This window comes from Heterodontus francisci, chromosome 31 (assembly GCF_036365525.1).
Source record: "Heterodontus francisci isolate sHetFra1 chromosome 31, sHetFra1.hap1, whole genome shotgun sequence".
NCBI lineage: Eukaryota > Metazoa > Chordata > Chondrichthyes > Heterodontiformes > Heterodontidae > Heterodontus > Heterodontus francisci.
In genome coordinates this window covers 26,611,770-26,624,993 of record NC_090401.1, presented here as the reverse complement: position 1 = coordinate 26,624,993, position 13,224 = coordinate 26,611,770, and the positions used below count along the sequence as shown (strand labels likewise).

The following is a 13,224-nucleotide window of genomic DNA, read 5'->3' as shown; positions in this document are numbered from 1 at the left end:
TGTCTCGATACTGGGGACGTTGGCCTGAGAGAGGACACTGATATTAGAGCGCCTGTCCTGCCACTGAATTTTCAGGATCTTGTGGAGGCACCACTGATGATATCTCTCCAGGCCTTTGAGATATCTGCAGTACAGTGTCCATGTTTCTGATGCAAATAGGAGGGAAGGTAACACTGCGGCCCTGTAGACCACGAGCTTGATGCCAGGTTTGAGGTCTTTGTCGTCAAACACTCTTTTCCTCAGACAACTAAAGGCTGCACTGGCACACCGGAGGCAATGCTGTGGTTCGTCCTCGGTGCCTGCCCTTGCTGACAGGAGGCTCCCAAGGTATGAGAAGTGATCCACATTGTCCAGTGGTTCGTCGTGGACCTAGATAGTTGGGGGGCAGTGTTGCGCTGCGGGAACAGGCTGGTAGAGGACATTTGTCTTCCGGATGTTCAGCTTAAGGTCCATTCTTTCATATGCTTCCGTGAATGCATCGACGAGGGTTTGAAGCTCGGCCTCGGAGCGTGTGCATACGCAAGTGTTGTCAGCATACTGCAGTTCGATAACTGAGGCAGTTTCATACCGAAATTATGTCCACGCCACACTCAAATTCTAAACAAGACTTCATTCTTGATCAGAACCATTTCTAGATGCAACCAGAAAACGTTGATGCAAAGCATTATCTTTATTCTCTCAATGGAGACCACAAGAACCCACCCCTTTCCAAAAAATAAATGTTAAACATTTGTAGAATATAGGAGGAACTGGCTAGTAATACAACACAATTGTCAGAGCTGACACACAATGAACTGCATCATGGAGCATTGGAATTTGTATTGTCACGCCAACTAGCTTTGTTGAATGATAATCTTCTTTAATCTATTGACTGGAGATCTGAATTTATATTTATGAAGAAATTTAAAAGAAGGAACAGATAAAAATGACGACTTTTCTGGCAGCTTAGAATGACCACCTAATTTGCAACACTGCATCCGACATTGCAAGGCCTGTGAGGAGGGAGATGAAATGTTTGCTCATTCCCCAGAAAGAACGAAGACCCAGGAAGTTAAAGGGAATGGTTTGTTCTTTTTCTTTTAGCAAGAAGAAATACCGAGAACTACTAAGTTTGAATGACTGAGTGATTGTCATGTGGCAAGCCCTCCTCATCTTGGTTTTAAGCTTATGTTTCTCTACAGCAGAGGAGAATCTTCTGGACTCAGATATGTGCAGACCCAAGTGAGCAGGTCCCCCCTCCCCTCACCCCCTGTCTCTCCATTTCAACTTACAAGCTTGAATTCTGCCTGTTGAATGACCACTTTTGTATAGTCCAGCTCCAATCAGAAACCCCGTTGGAGGAAATAGTCCACATCACTGTCTCCAAGAGAACCACTGAAACAGTCATCTACCTCTTCAAAGTAAAAACCTCAGGACCACTGAATTCAGCTAGAAGCAAGCCGAATCACCAAACACCACAAAGTATATACTCCTTTTTTGTCTGTGTCAACCAGTCTACCTTTCCCTACTCTGTAAACTATTTGTGTGTGTATAAACCTCCAGTGTGTGTGTATGAGTGAAAGTTGGCAAATAGTTTATAGTTTTCGTTAGTTTTGTTTAGGTACAATAAAGTTAACCTCTTTCTTTAACCTCAAGAAAACCTGTCCTATTGGTTCTTGTTACGATCATAGCAAGTAAGTAATCAAACACCTACTGAATTGCCCGGTACATCCACTTTAAGAATTAAACCTGTTGTGGGCAAACAAGGAGAGGAAAAAGAGAGAAGCCCTTCCTCACTTGACTGTAACAGTATTCATGGCCATACTCTGAGCTCAAATCTCATGGGGAATGCATCACAGAGTCACCTAGGCCTGATTTTTCTTAACTTTCTCTTCTTTCAATTTTTCCATTTGACAAATTCACCCACTTCCTCAACAGTTAGCTTTATTAACTGCATATCCCAAACTTCAAACCAGCCCCAAGCCTAGGTGCTGCCCTCTCCCTTGAGTGGACCCAAAGAAAAAACCTTCCCCTCAAGTTATGAGAAATGCTGTTGCTAATTTAATATTTGTTGCTAGAAATTGCTAGCTAACCTATTTTAAGATATAACAAATTGCTACTGAAAGATAGAAGAAGTAATGAAGCTGTGAAAGCACTCAAATATCTCTGAGGTTTTGAAACACTGTTGTCGGCTAACCTTGGTATTTTACATTTCCAAATGATAGACACCAGGAATCAGTTATGTGCACTGCTTTAGACCCAAGGGATAATACCACACACAAAGCAAGTAGTTATCAAACTCCAACTGAAATTGTACTGGAATTTTCTCCGGGGTATATGATTAGAACAGTCTTGATAATCAAGATATATAAATTCTGACAACAATGATCACTACAAGAAGGGAAGATTATGAAACATTTTGTAACCTTTTAAAATAGCTTCATTCATTTGTAAAATGTCACTTTCATATACATCATAATTCCTCATGGGAGTACTTTTTCAGCTTATCTTGCCTGTTGGCAGTCTGCATAGAATCAAATTTCACTGCAATTTAAATAATTTGATTCAACTGTGGAGATCTTTCATTTGTTTCCCCTGTTCTAGAAGAATCACCAAAATGGAATAAGCTAACCTTTGCCAACAGAGTTTCCCTCAGTTGAGGCCACTAGAGAAACAGTGAGACTAGCAGGGAGTGTCAAGCATGTCAGGCTGTCAAAGAGGTGCTCTGTACTCTCCCACCAGCAATCACACTTCCATATTTGCAGAGAGCAGCAACATACCTCACTTCAGCAACTGTGCTGCTCAGTGTTTCTTTAACTTCAACAGACCCCTGGTGGCAGCATGGAGATTTGAATGCTCGATGAACTGTTATGCTGGAAGGTTCTTCAGAAGCACCCCAATCATCGCATGTCATATATGTTACAACATTAAGGAAAGTACGTCAGTGTTTCCTGTTAAGCCATACCTGCCAAGATGCTAAACATTTATGCAGGCTCTGGAAAACCTACCCAAGAACAAACATGGAAACATGTGCCATTTGCTGTGAAAGCAAGTGTGTTGATCATTTAGCATAGTGGTTGCACATTCATGGAGACAGTAATGGCCAGCTGTGGCTTAAAACCTACCTGCAACAGTGCTTATCTATAGGATTGGGTATTATGGAGTGGCATAAAGGACAACATAGGAAATACTAGACAAAAAAAAAAGGCCAGGGCCCATCTAGTTCATCTATAACTCACTTGATTAAGGTGAGTGGAAAAAAACTGCGGCAAGTGGAGCTCAATGTGAGGAAGTGCAAGGTCATCTGCTTTGGACCCAAGAAAGATAGATCAGAGTATTTTCTAAATAGCCTGGAACTGCGGAAGAGCAGAAAGATTTAGGAGTCCATGTACAGAATCACGAAAAGCTAGCAGACAGGTAGAAAAAGTAATTTGAAAGACTAATGGCACATTAGCCTTTATCTCAAGGGGACTGGAATGCAAAGGAGTTATAGTTATACTACAGTTGTATAAAGCTCTGGTTAGACTGCTTCTGGGGTATTGAATTTCGTCTGGGCACTGAATCTCAGGAAAGAAATATTAGCCTTGTAGTGGGTATAGCACTGATTCACCATAATGATACAGGGCTAAAAGGGTACATTATGAGGGCAGGGTACATGAACCACACTTGTGTTCCCTGAAGTAGAGAAGACCAAGAGTGATCTAATTGAGGTGTTTAAAATACTTAAAGGAATTGATGGAGAAGAAACGATTTCCTCTGGTGAAGGAGTCCAGAGCAAGAGGGCTTGACCTTAAAATTAGGACTAAGCCTTTCATGGATGATTTCAGGAAGCACACAAAGGGTAGTGGAAAACTAGAACTCTTTCCCCGCTTCCCTCCCAAAAAAAACCATTGGGGCTAGATCAAATGAAAATTTAAAACTGAAATTGATAGATTTTTGTTAGGCAAGGGTATTAAGCGATATAGAACCTAGGCAGGTAAATGCAGTTGAGTTAGAAACCAGTTAATTGAATGGCAGAACTCAAGAGGCTGAATCATATACTCCTGTTTCTATATTCCTTCCTACCATCCTATTAGTCGTTTGATACAACAAAAGTTGAGTTGTTGACAATCATGGCAATCAATCTCTATCATTTATAATACAATAGACCCACTTACAAGGCAGGAAAACTCCTAGTGGAAAGCTTTAGGAACCATGGGTCCAAAGTCACCTGTTCCTCCATAACATGCTACAACTACCATATGTCATTTTGCAAATTACACATATGCTATATTCCAAGTTTTTTTCTGAAAGCAATCAAACTTGCCTTTGAATGAAGCAACATTACCTGGTTCCACTGATTCCTCCGAGGGCCTTTTCCAGAGGTTTTTATTTTTATTCGTTCATTGGATGTGGGTGTCACTGGCTCGGCCAGCATTTATTGCCCATCCCTAATTGCCCTTGAGGAGGTGGTGGTGAGCCGCCTTCTTGAACCGCTGCAGTCCATGTGGGGTAGGTACACCAACAGTGCTTTTAGGAAAGGAATTCCAGGATTTTGACCCAGTGACAGTGAAGGAATGGCGATATGGTTCCAAGTGAGGATGGTGTGTGGCTTGGAGGGGAACTTGCAGGTGGCAGTGTTTCTATGCATTTGCTGCCCTTGTCTTTCTAGGTGGTAGAAGTCACGGGTTTGGAAGGTGCTGTCTAAGGAGCCTTGGTGTATTGCTGCAGTGCATCTTATAGATGGTACACACTGCCGCAGTGTGTTAGTGATGGAGGGAGTGAATGTTCGTGGATGGTGTGCCAATCAAGTGGGCAGCTTTGTCCTGGCAGATGGTGTCAAGCTTGTTGAGTGTTGTTGGAGCTGCACCCATCCAGGCAAGGGGAGGGTATTCCATCACACTGCTGACTTGTGTCTTGCAGATGGTGGACAGGCTTTAGGGAATCAGGAGGTGAGTTATTCATTGTAAGATTCATAGCCTCTGACCAGCTCTTGTAGCAATGGTGTTTATATAGCTACTTCAGTTTCTGGTCAATGGTAATCCGCAGCGATGGTAATGCCATTGAATGTCAAGGGGAGATGGTTAGATTCTCTCTTGTTTGAGATAGTCATTGCTTGGTACTTGTGTGGCGCGAATTCTACTTGCCACTTATCAACCCAAGTCTGGATATTGTCCAGGTCATGCTGCATTTCTACACAGACTGCTTCAGGATCTGAGGTGTGGCAAATGGTGCTGAACATTGTGCAATCATCAGCGAACATCCTCACTTCTGACCTTATGATTGAAGGAAGGTCATTGATGAAGCAGCTGAAGATGGCTAGGCCTAGGACACTACCCTGAGGAACTCCTGCAGTGTTGTCCTGAAGCTGAGATGATTGACCTCCAACAACCACAACTATCTTGCTTTACGCTAGGTATGAGTCCAACCAGCAGAGAGTTTTGCCTCGATTCCCATTGACTTCAGTTTTACTAGGGCTTCTTGATGCCATACTCGGTCAAATGATGCCTTGATGTCAAGAGCAGTCACTCTCACCTCACTGCTTGAGTTCAGCTCTTTTGTCCATGTTTGAACCAAGGCTGTAATGAGGTCAGGAGCTGAGTGGCCCTGGTGGAACCCAAATTGAGCATCAGTGAGCAGGTAATTGCTAAGCAAGTGCTGCTTGATAGCACTGTTGACGACAACTTCCATTACTTTACTCATGATGGAAAGTTGACTGATCGGGTGGTAATTTGTCCTGCTTTTTGTGTACAGGACATACCTGGGCAATTTTCCACATTGCTGGGTAGATGCCAGTGTTGTAGCTGTACTGGAACAGCTTGGCTAGGGGTGCAGCAAGTTCTGGAGCACAAGTCTTCAGTACTATTGCTGAAACGTTGTCAGGGCCCATAGCCTTTGCAGTATCTAGTGCCGTCCGTCGCTTTTTGATATCATGTGGATTGAATCAAATTGGCTGAATACTGGCATCTGTGATGCTGGGGACTGCAGGAGGAGGCTGAGATGGATCAGCCACTCGCACTTCTGGCTGAAGGTAGTTGCAAATGCTTCAGCCTTATCTTTATGGTTTACCACTCATACACTGAAATAATGGCCTCGATTTTAACTTACCTGACCCACCAAGAGTGTCATGGGGGGAGCATGATGGGGGTCCAAAGGCTGTGGGGACACAGAAGTCAGGAGTCCCCCACACCATGTGCATGACTTCACTAATTGGTTTCCCCACCCAAAAGCCAGCCTGATTGACAGGCTTGGCTTCCAGTCGGATGGGGAACAGGTCGGTGAGGAGCGTAAGAAAAAGATAGGCTCATGCCTGGCGTGGGGGAAGAGAATGCCTGATCATGGGGGTTGCCCAGTTAGGCACGTTGGATCCAGCAAGTCGGTGTAAAGGCACCCACCCCCTGGATCCACCAGCCCTCGCCTGGTTGTGGCTGCCAGTTTTCCCGAAGCTTAGGAAGCCCAGCCATCCATGGTTAAAGTTGAATAATGGAACAACAATGAGTCTTGCAGCATTATCATATTTAAGGTGACCACCTGCCTCCTTGGAGCAGGTTGGTCACCTGCCCACCTCAGTTAAAGACAGAAGTGGGCAAGTTGGAGGTGTATTTGGGTCAGGCTTCTGATTTTTAATACTTTAACCCCTCACCCGACCCAAACACACATTTTGTTTTGGTTAAAATTCACCCCAGGCTTTTGCAGAGCTGTTTTGAATTTACAGCCTCTTTCCTCCTGGCAATCATCTTGTGCTGTGTCATTTCAACTGAGGCAGTCAAACAGGAAAACAGGTCCTGGGCTGCTCAGTCCTCTGTCCACACTTAGACCTGTGCTTAGAGTCCCTTTCCCTTCCAAGTTCTCATCTCCTAAACTTTTAGCCTTGAAAAAGGCTGCTGAGAGATCAAGATGCCTTTTCATGTTCTCCAAAATATTCTGAATTTTTAGTCCCTTCTATTAATGATTCTTATTCCTTTCAATTTGATTAGAATAGTGGAATACTGGAATTTCCCTTGACCACTGAATTTTGCACCTGGAATTATAAACAATTATGCAAATGACCAGAGAGCAGAAAATTGAATGTTATTTGCAACTTAGATTCAAAGAGATTGTAAAGCAATGTAAAGCAAATTGGAAACTGAGGAACACTGGACTACAAAACTAATCTCAGTCTCTTTTATATTCAAATAAGAAAATTGGTAAGTCACACTGAGTTAGTTAAAGAAAAGACATTCCTGGAATAGTTTAAAGTGTTCGAGCCATTGGATAAGCATTCAATCTTAAAAAAAATACTCCAGGGATGAGTTGCCATGGTTCTCAGTTTAATTACCATATAAAATAGACTTCTAGTGAATGAATGCTTCATCTTAGGGGAATAAACAAAAACGGATAGAAAATTCTCACCTCACAAAAAAAGCATTCCGCCTTTCGGTTAGTTAAGCAATAAGAAGTCAAAATCCTGAAAATGCCTTCCTTACAGCACTGAGCCTTTGACTGTGTCCAAACCATTTCCTGCACTCCTCAACTCTTCCCCTCCCTCCCAGAATGGCAACAGAGTTCTCCTTGTCCTCACTTCCCACCCCATCAGCCTTCACATTCGAAGGACTATCCTCTACCATTTCCAGCACCTCCAGCGTGATGCAACCGCCAAACAGATCTTCCCCTCCCTTCCTGGCAGCATTTTGAAAGGACCATTCCCTCCACGACACCCTGATCCACTCCTCCATCACCCCCGACACCTCGTCCCCTTCCCTAGGCACCTGCGCATGTAATCACAGTCGGTGTATCGCCTGCCCTTTTACCTCCTCTCTGCTCACCATCCAAGGCCCCAAACACTCCTTCCAGGTGAAGCAGCGATTTATTTGCACTTCTTTCAATTTAGCATGCTATATTCACTGCTCACAATGCAGTCTCCTCTACACTGGGGAGACCAAATACAGATTGGGTGATCGCTTTGCGCAACACCTCCGCTCAGTCCAAAAAGCATGACTCCGAGCTTCCTGGGTCACCACCCTGCTCTCATGCTCACATTACTGTTCTCGGCCTGCTGCAGTGTTCCAGTTAAGCTCACACAAGCTTGAAGAACAGCACCTCTTCTTCCAATTAGGCACTCTACAGCCCTCTGGACTCAACATTGAATTCAACAACTTCAGACCATGACTGCCATTTTGATTGTTTTTGACCATTTGCCAATCAAACTTGTTTTCATGTTTTTGCTTTTAGACAGAGATGTTCATTATTCTGCCATTAACACTCTCTCTGGACAAATGTTTTGTCTTTTACTATTTTATGGACGGCACAGTGGCACAGTGGTTAGCACCGCAGCCTCACAGCTCCAGCGACCCAGGTTCAATTCTGGGTACTGCCTGTGTGGAGTTTGCAAGTTCTCCCTGTGTCTGCGTGGGTTTCCTCCGGGTGCTCCGGTTTCCTCCCACATGCCAAAGACTTGCAGGTTGATAGGTAAATTGGCCATTAGCAATTGCCCCTAGTATAGATAGGTGGTAGGGAAATATAGGGACAGGTGGGGATGTGGTAGGAATATGGAATTAGTGTAGGATTAGTATAAATGGGTGGTTGATGGTCGGCACAGACTCGGTGGGCTGAAGGGCCTGTTTCAGTGCTGTATCTCTAAACTAAACTATTGCTATTACTACTCCCATTGCCTTTTGTTTCATGACCTCTTGATCATTTAATCTCTCCTGCCCTCTGCCCTATCTCAGACCTTCCCTTTTGTTCTTCCCCCCCTCCCCTCTTTCACTTGCTCTAAGCCTATCACATTTCCAACCTTTGCCACTTCTGAGATCTGAAACATTAACTCTGTTTCTGTCTCCACAGATGCTGCCAGACCTGCTTTTTCAGCACTTCAGCACTTTCTGCTTTTATTTCTTGTTGCATCCAGCACTGATAGTTTCATTATCTGAGGAATTGCAATGCAACTGAACACTGTGCAATCGTAAGTGAATATCCCCACTTCTGACCTTATTGATATGGGGAAGATGATCATCGATGAAGCAGCTGAAGATGGTTAGGCCTATGACACCACCCTGAGGAACTCCTGCAGTGATGTCATGGGGCCAGATCATTGTCCTCCAACAACCACAACTATCTTCCTTTGGTATGACAGCAACCAGTGGAGATCTTTTCCCTTGATTCCCATTGACTTCAATATTACTAAGGCTCCTTAGTACCATACTCAGTCAACTGTTGCCTCGATGCCTAGAGCAATTAATTTCATCTTACCTCCAGAATTCAGCTCTTTTTGTCCTTGTTAGGACCAAGGCTAAAATGAGGTTGAGAGCAAAGTGGTTCTTGCTGAACCTGAACTGAACATTGGTGAATAAGTGTTGCTCGATTGTATATTGACAACACCTTCATTCACTTTGCTGATGATTAAGAGCAGGCTGACAGGGCAGCATTTGTCCAGATTGGAATTGTTTTGCCTTTTGTGGATGGAACATACAATTGTTGCATAGATGCCAGTGTTGTGGTAGTACTGGAACAACTTGGCTGGAGGTGCACTAATTCAGGAGCACAGTTTTGCAGCATTACAGCAGATTGTTGTTGGGACTTGTATAATAAGGGTATCAAGGATTAATCTTGAGAGGATGTAAAGATTACCGCCCACCATGATGATGTAAGAGATCATATGGGAGAGACTCGAGAACAGTTACAGCATGGCTTTTGAAGGAGACACACAGGCGAGTGTGGAGTGTATATAGTTACTATACAATAAAGATTAATGTTTAAACAGTACAGTCAACAAACCTCTCTGGCTAGACTCTATACAGTGGCAGCATAAAGAACCAAATATATAATATGGTGAACAGCACTGGGATCGAAGTCCTATACCCAGAAGAGAAAATTTGAAGCGTCTATCATCCTTCAGCCAGAAGAGAAGAAACTTTAAACCAACTAGCCGAAAAGAGAAAGACTACAGACCTGAGAAGGCTGAGAGAAGCTATATAGAATGGAAGTGTGACTGAAAAGCAAGCGATCAAGTGAGTCATTGTACCGAAAATCAAGAAATCCCTGTTTAAAAAAAGCCTTTTGCAGAGCTTAAAAAATTAATTTTCTAAAGGTTCCGTGTGAGCAAGAGAGAACAAAAAGGGTAAAGCCCAATCCCTCACTCAGGCTGAACATGAGGGCGAGGAGTGGGAAAACCCTGACAAGTGCTCAAGCTGAAATACAAGTCCGATAGTGAAGAAAAAAAGTGCGAGAAACCCCCGAACACAGCAGAGTCTCCATTAATGCAGCTAAGCTGAAAAAAAATCTTTAAAGCAGTCAATCTTGAAGGTAAATAAATAACCTCTTGCTCTCAAAAAGCAAAGGGGAAAACTTGTGAACCGTCTATCGATCGGCAGTTAAATTCCAATAGGCAGCTGTGTAGACATTTCAGTGAACTGCTTAAGCAAAGGGAAAACCCCTAGAGAACCTATAAAAAAAAAGGAACACTTTCAAGCACATGCTAGACTCCACCAAAGCAAGCTAGCCTGAAAAAAAAAGTTTATTAAAGGGGAACACTCTAAAAAGCCTATAAAAACTTTTAAAAATGGATCAAAATTTGGGACAGGGAGTTTCAAAAGTTACGAGGGAGGCAATCAGACTCAAAACTGGGTATTATGGAGGAAAAAGGTTCCTCAGATACAGAACTGCATCGAAATTGGACAGCAAGTCTGAAACAGTGCAAGCGAATAGATCATTACACTTAATTGGTGCTGTAGCTGATGATATAATAGCAAGACAACGTATTGATGAAGCAGAAGTCAAATCCGATGAAGTCTTAAAAACTTGTAATTCCTATTTTAATTTGCGCAGTAATAACAGACCAATCTTGCGAGATGAGAAAAGATCTTGGTACAGGAGACCTTCAGTTCCTTCACCAGAGGGCTGAATGAGAGGCACCAGGAAAAAAGGTACACCGGGGGGGGTGGCGGCAGGGGGAAGTGGGTGAGGGGTGGAGAGCGAAAGACGCCTTTAAACCCTGCCAGCACTGTGGTGCAAAAACATCCCACAGGCATTAACACTGTCCCGCCAATAGTGCAGAATGTCCAGTTTGAAATTAGTGATATGTCCGTTGGCATATACGTCAGCTGACCAAAATGCTTGATTCAGATCATTGATCTTGCCCAGAAAATATTTTGATTGGTTTGCTGCAGGAGGTTGCTTAACGTCATTTACTTCTCTATTCAGAACTACTTTTCCTTTAGAGGTTGAGGTAATCAAGATTTTATTTTGGCACATCTTAGAGCCCTATTTTTCTGCAATAAAAGCATTCTGCACTATTGGCAGAATAGTTCTGAATAGAGAAGTAAATGACGTTAAGCAACCTCCTGCAGCAAACCAATCAAAATATTTTCTGGGCAAGATCAATGATCCGAATCAAGCATTTTGGTTAGCTGACGTATATGCCAACGGACATATCACTAATTTCAAACTGGACAGAAACTTAGTTACATGGCCCAGGAGATGTTGTACTTGAAATAAAAGGGAAGTTAGAAGCAATGCTTCAATATGAGGGAAAGCAGATGTGAGAAACACTGTATGTCCTAAGCAATCAGGAGTTCTCACTCTGAAGTAGAAGAGCTTGTATTGTCATCTTATAAAGAAATTTGAAGAAGATAAACAAGAGAATCCAGGAGCTAAGACAGAGGGAGAGCACCCTAACCTGACCTGAACACTGCAGTGAGTCCGGATTCCACCCGAGAGCCCGCACAATACGGAGAGAACCCACACAACACAGCACAGCCTGCCATGCCACTCAAAGACTACAAGAGCAAGAAAGAGAAATGCAGCAAGTTCCTACAGGAGTGCTACATGGACAGAGAACTTGGAAAGAAGCAAGTCCAACAAATTTGTCAAATACACAAACAAGATCAAAGAAACCCATTACTTTCAATCCAATTCCCAACTAGACCGTGGGAATGGTTGACAATGGATTTATTCTTCTTTGAGGGAGGATCCTATCTAATTATAGCTGATTACTTCTCAAGATGGATCAAAGTTAGTCATCAGATTTTTACAAGAAGTTTTCGCAACACATGATATACCTGATCAGATAGCATCTGATAATGGACCACAATTTGCAAACGGTTATTTCATGCACTTTGTTGAAGAATGTGGATTTATTCACCTAACAAGCTCTCCTTAAGTATCCACAATCAAATGAAGAAGCTGAGTAAGCAGTCAGAACCATTAAAACTATGTTGACGAAAAATCAAGATTTACAATTTGCACTACTGACATACAGAACTACCCCATTATTGTGCGGATTAGCACCATCATAACTCTTAATGGGAAGAAAACGTCAAACACAACTTCCAATTCTACCCAAGAAATTACTTCCAGGATTGCAAAGCAAGGATTATCAGTAAGTACAAGACAAAGAAAAGTCGTATCAAAACAAACAGACCCATAATTATAACAGAAGATACCGGACAAGAAGGGCAAAAGGTATGGGTAAGAGACCAAACAGAGAAAAGGGTAATTCTCTAGAAAGACGAGAATCAACAGCAATGTTATCTATTACGAACCTTATCAAGAAAGGTTCTATACGGAGAAATAGAAGGAATCTTATTCCTTTACATCAAAGAAATCAATCAGTCATACATTTAGACAGACTCATGTGATGAACCAAAAATTTAAAAAGCACAGAATACTACAAACCTTATTGAAGGCTGTCCAAGTCAAGAAAAAAGGATCAGAGAAAGACTATCAATCTTCCACATCTGATGAAAAGAAGATCAGAGAGAGTTGAGAAGCCTCCTAATAGGTTGAATCTATGAAGTCAGAGACTTGGGGTAGCATGTAAATAAAAAAGTGAATGTATGTAAATATATATTTGGAGAAAGACTTACGGGAAGACGTAGTATAAGTGTATCAAAGGGTTAATCTTGAGACAATGTAAAGATTACAGCCCACCAAGATGATATAAGAGATCATGTGGGAGGGACTCGAGAACAGTTACAGCGCGTCTTTTGCTGGAAACACACAGGTTAGTGTGGAGCGTATACAGTTACTACACAATAAAGATTAATGTTTAAACACTACAATCTAAAAACCTCCCTGGCTAGACTCTATACAGTGGCAGTATAAAGAACCAAATATATAACAGGGTTTGTAGCCTTGGTTCCATCAAGTGTGCTCATCCTTTTCTTGATATCACATGGAATAAATCAAATTGGCTAAAGACCGGCATCTGTGAAGGTAAGGATCTCAGGAGGAGGTCAAGTTGGATTTTCACTCTGCATGTCTGGCTGAAGATGATTCTGAATGCTTCAG

At 42.6% G+C, this 13,224-nt stretch overlaps 2 long non-coding RNA genes across 2 annotated transcripts in view; both read left to right on the top strand.

Annotated features, from left to right (window-relative positions):
- The window catches only part of LOC137347102 (uncharacterized), a 52,076-nt gene extending 41,212 nt beyond the window's left edge, over window positions 1-10,864 (top strand). Inside the window, exon 4 of the long non-coding RNA XR_010968866.1 lies at window positions 8,782-10,864. This is a non-coding gene — a long non-coding RNA (uncharacterized lncRNA). The remainder of the gene's footprint in view (window positions 1-8,781) is intronic.
- Window positions 1-13,224, top strand: part of LOC137347104 (uncharacterized) — a 141,724-nt gene that overhangs the window by 61,957 nt on the left and 66,543 nt on the right. The window lies entirely within an intron of this gene.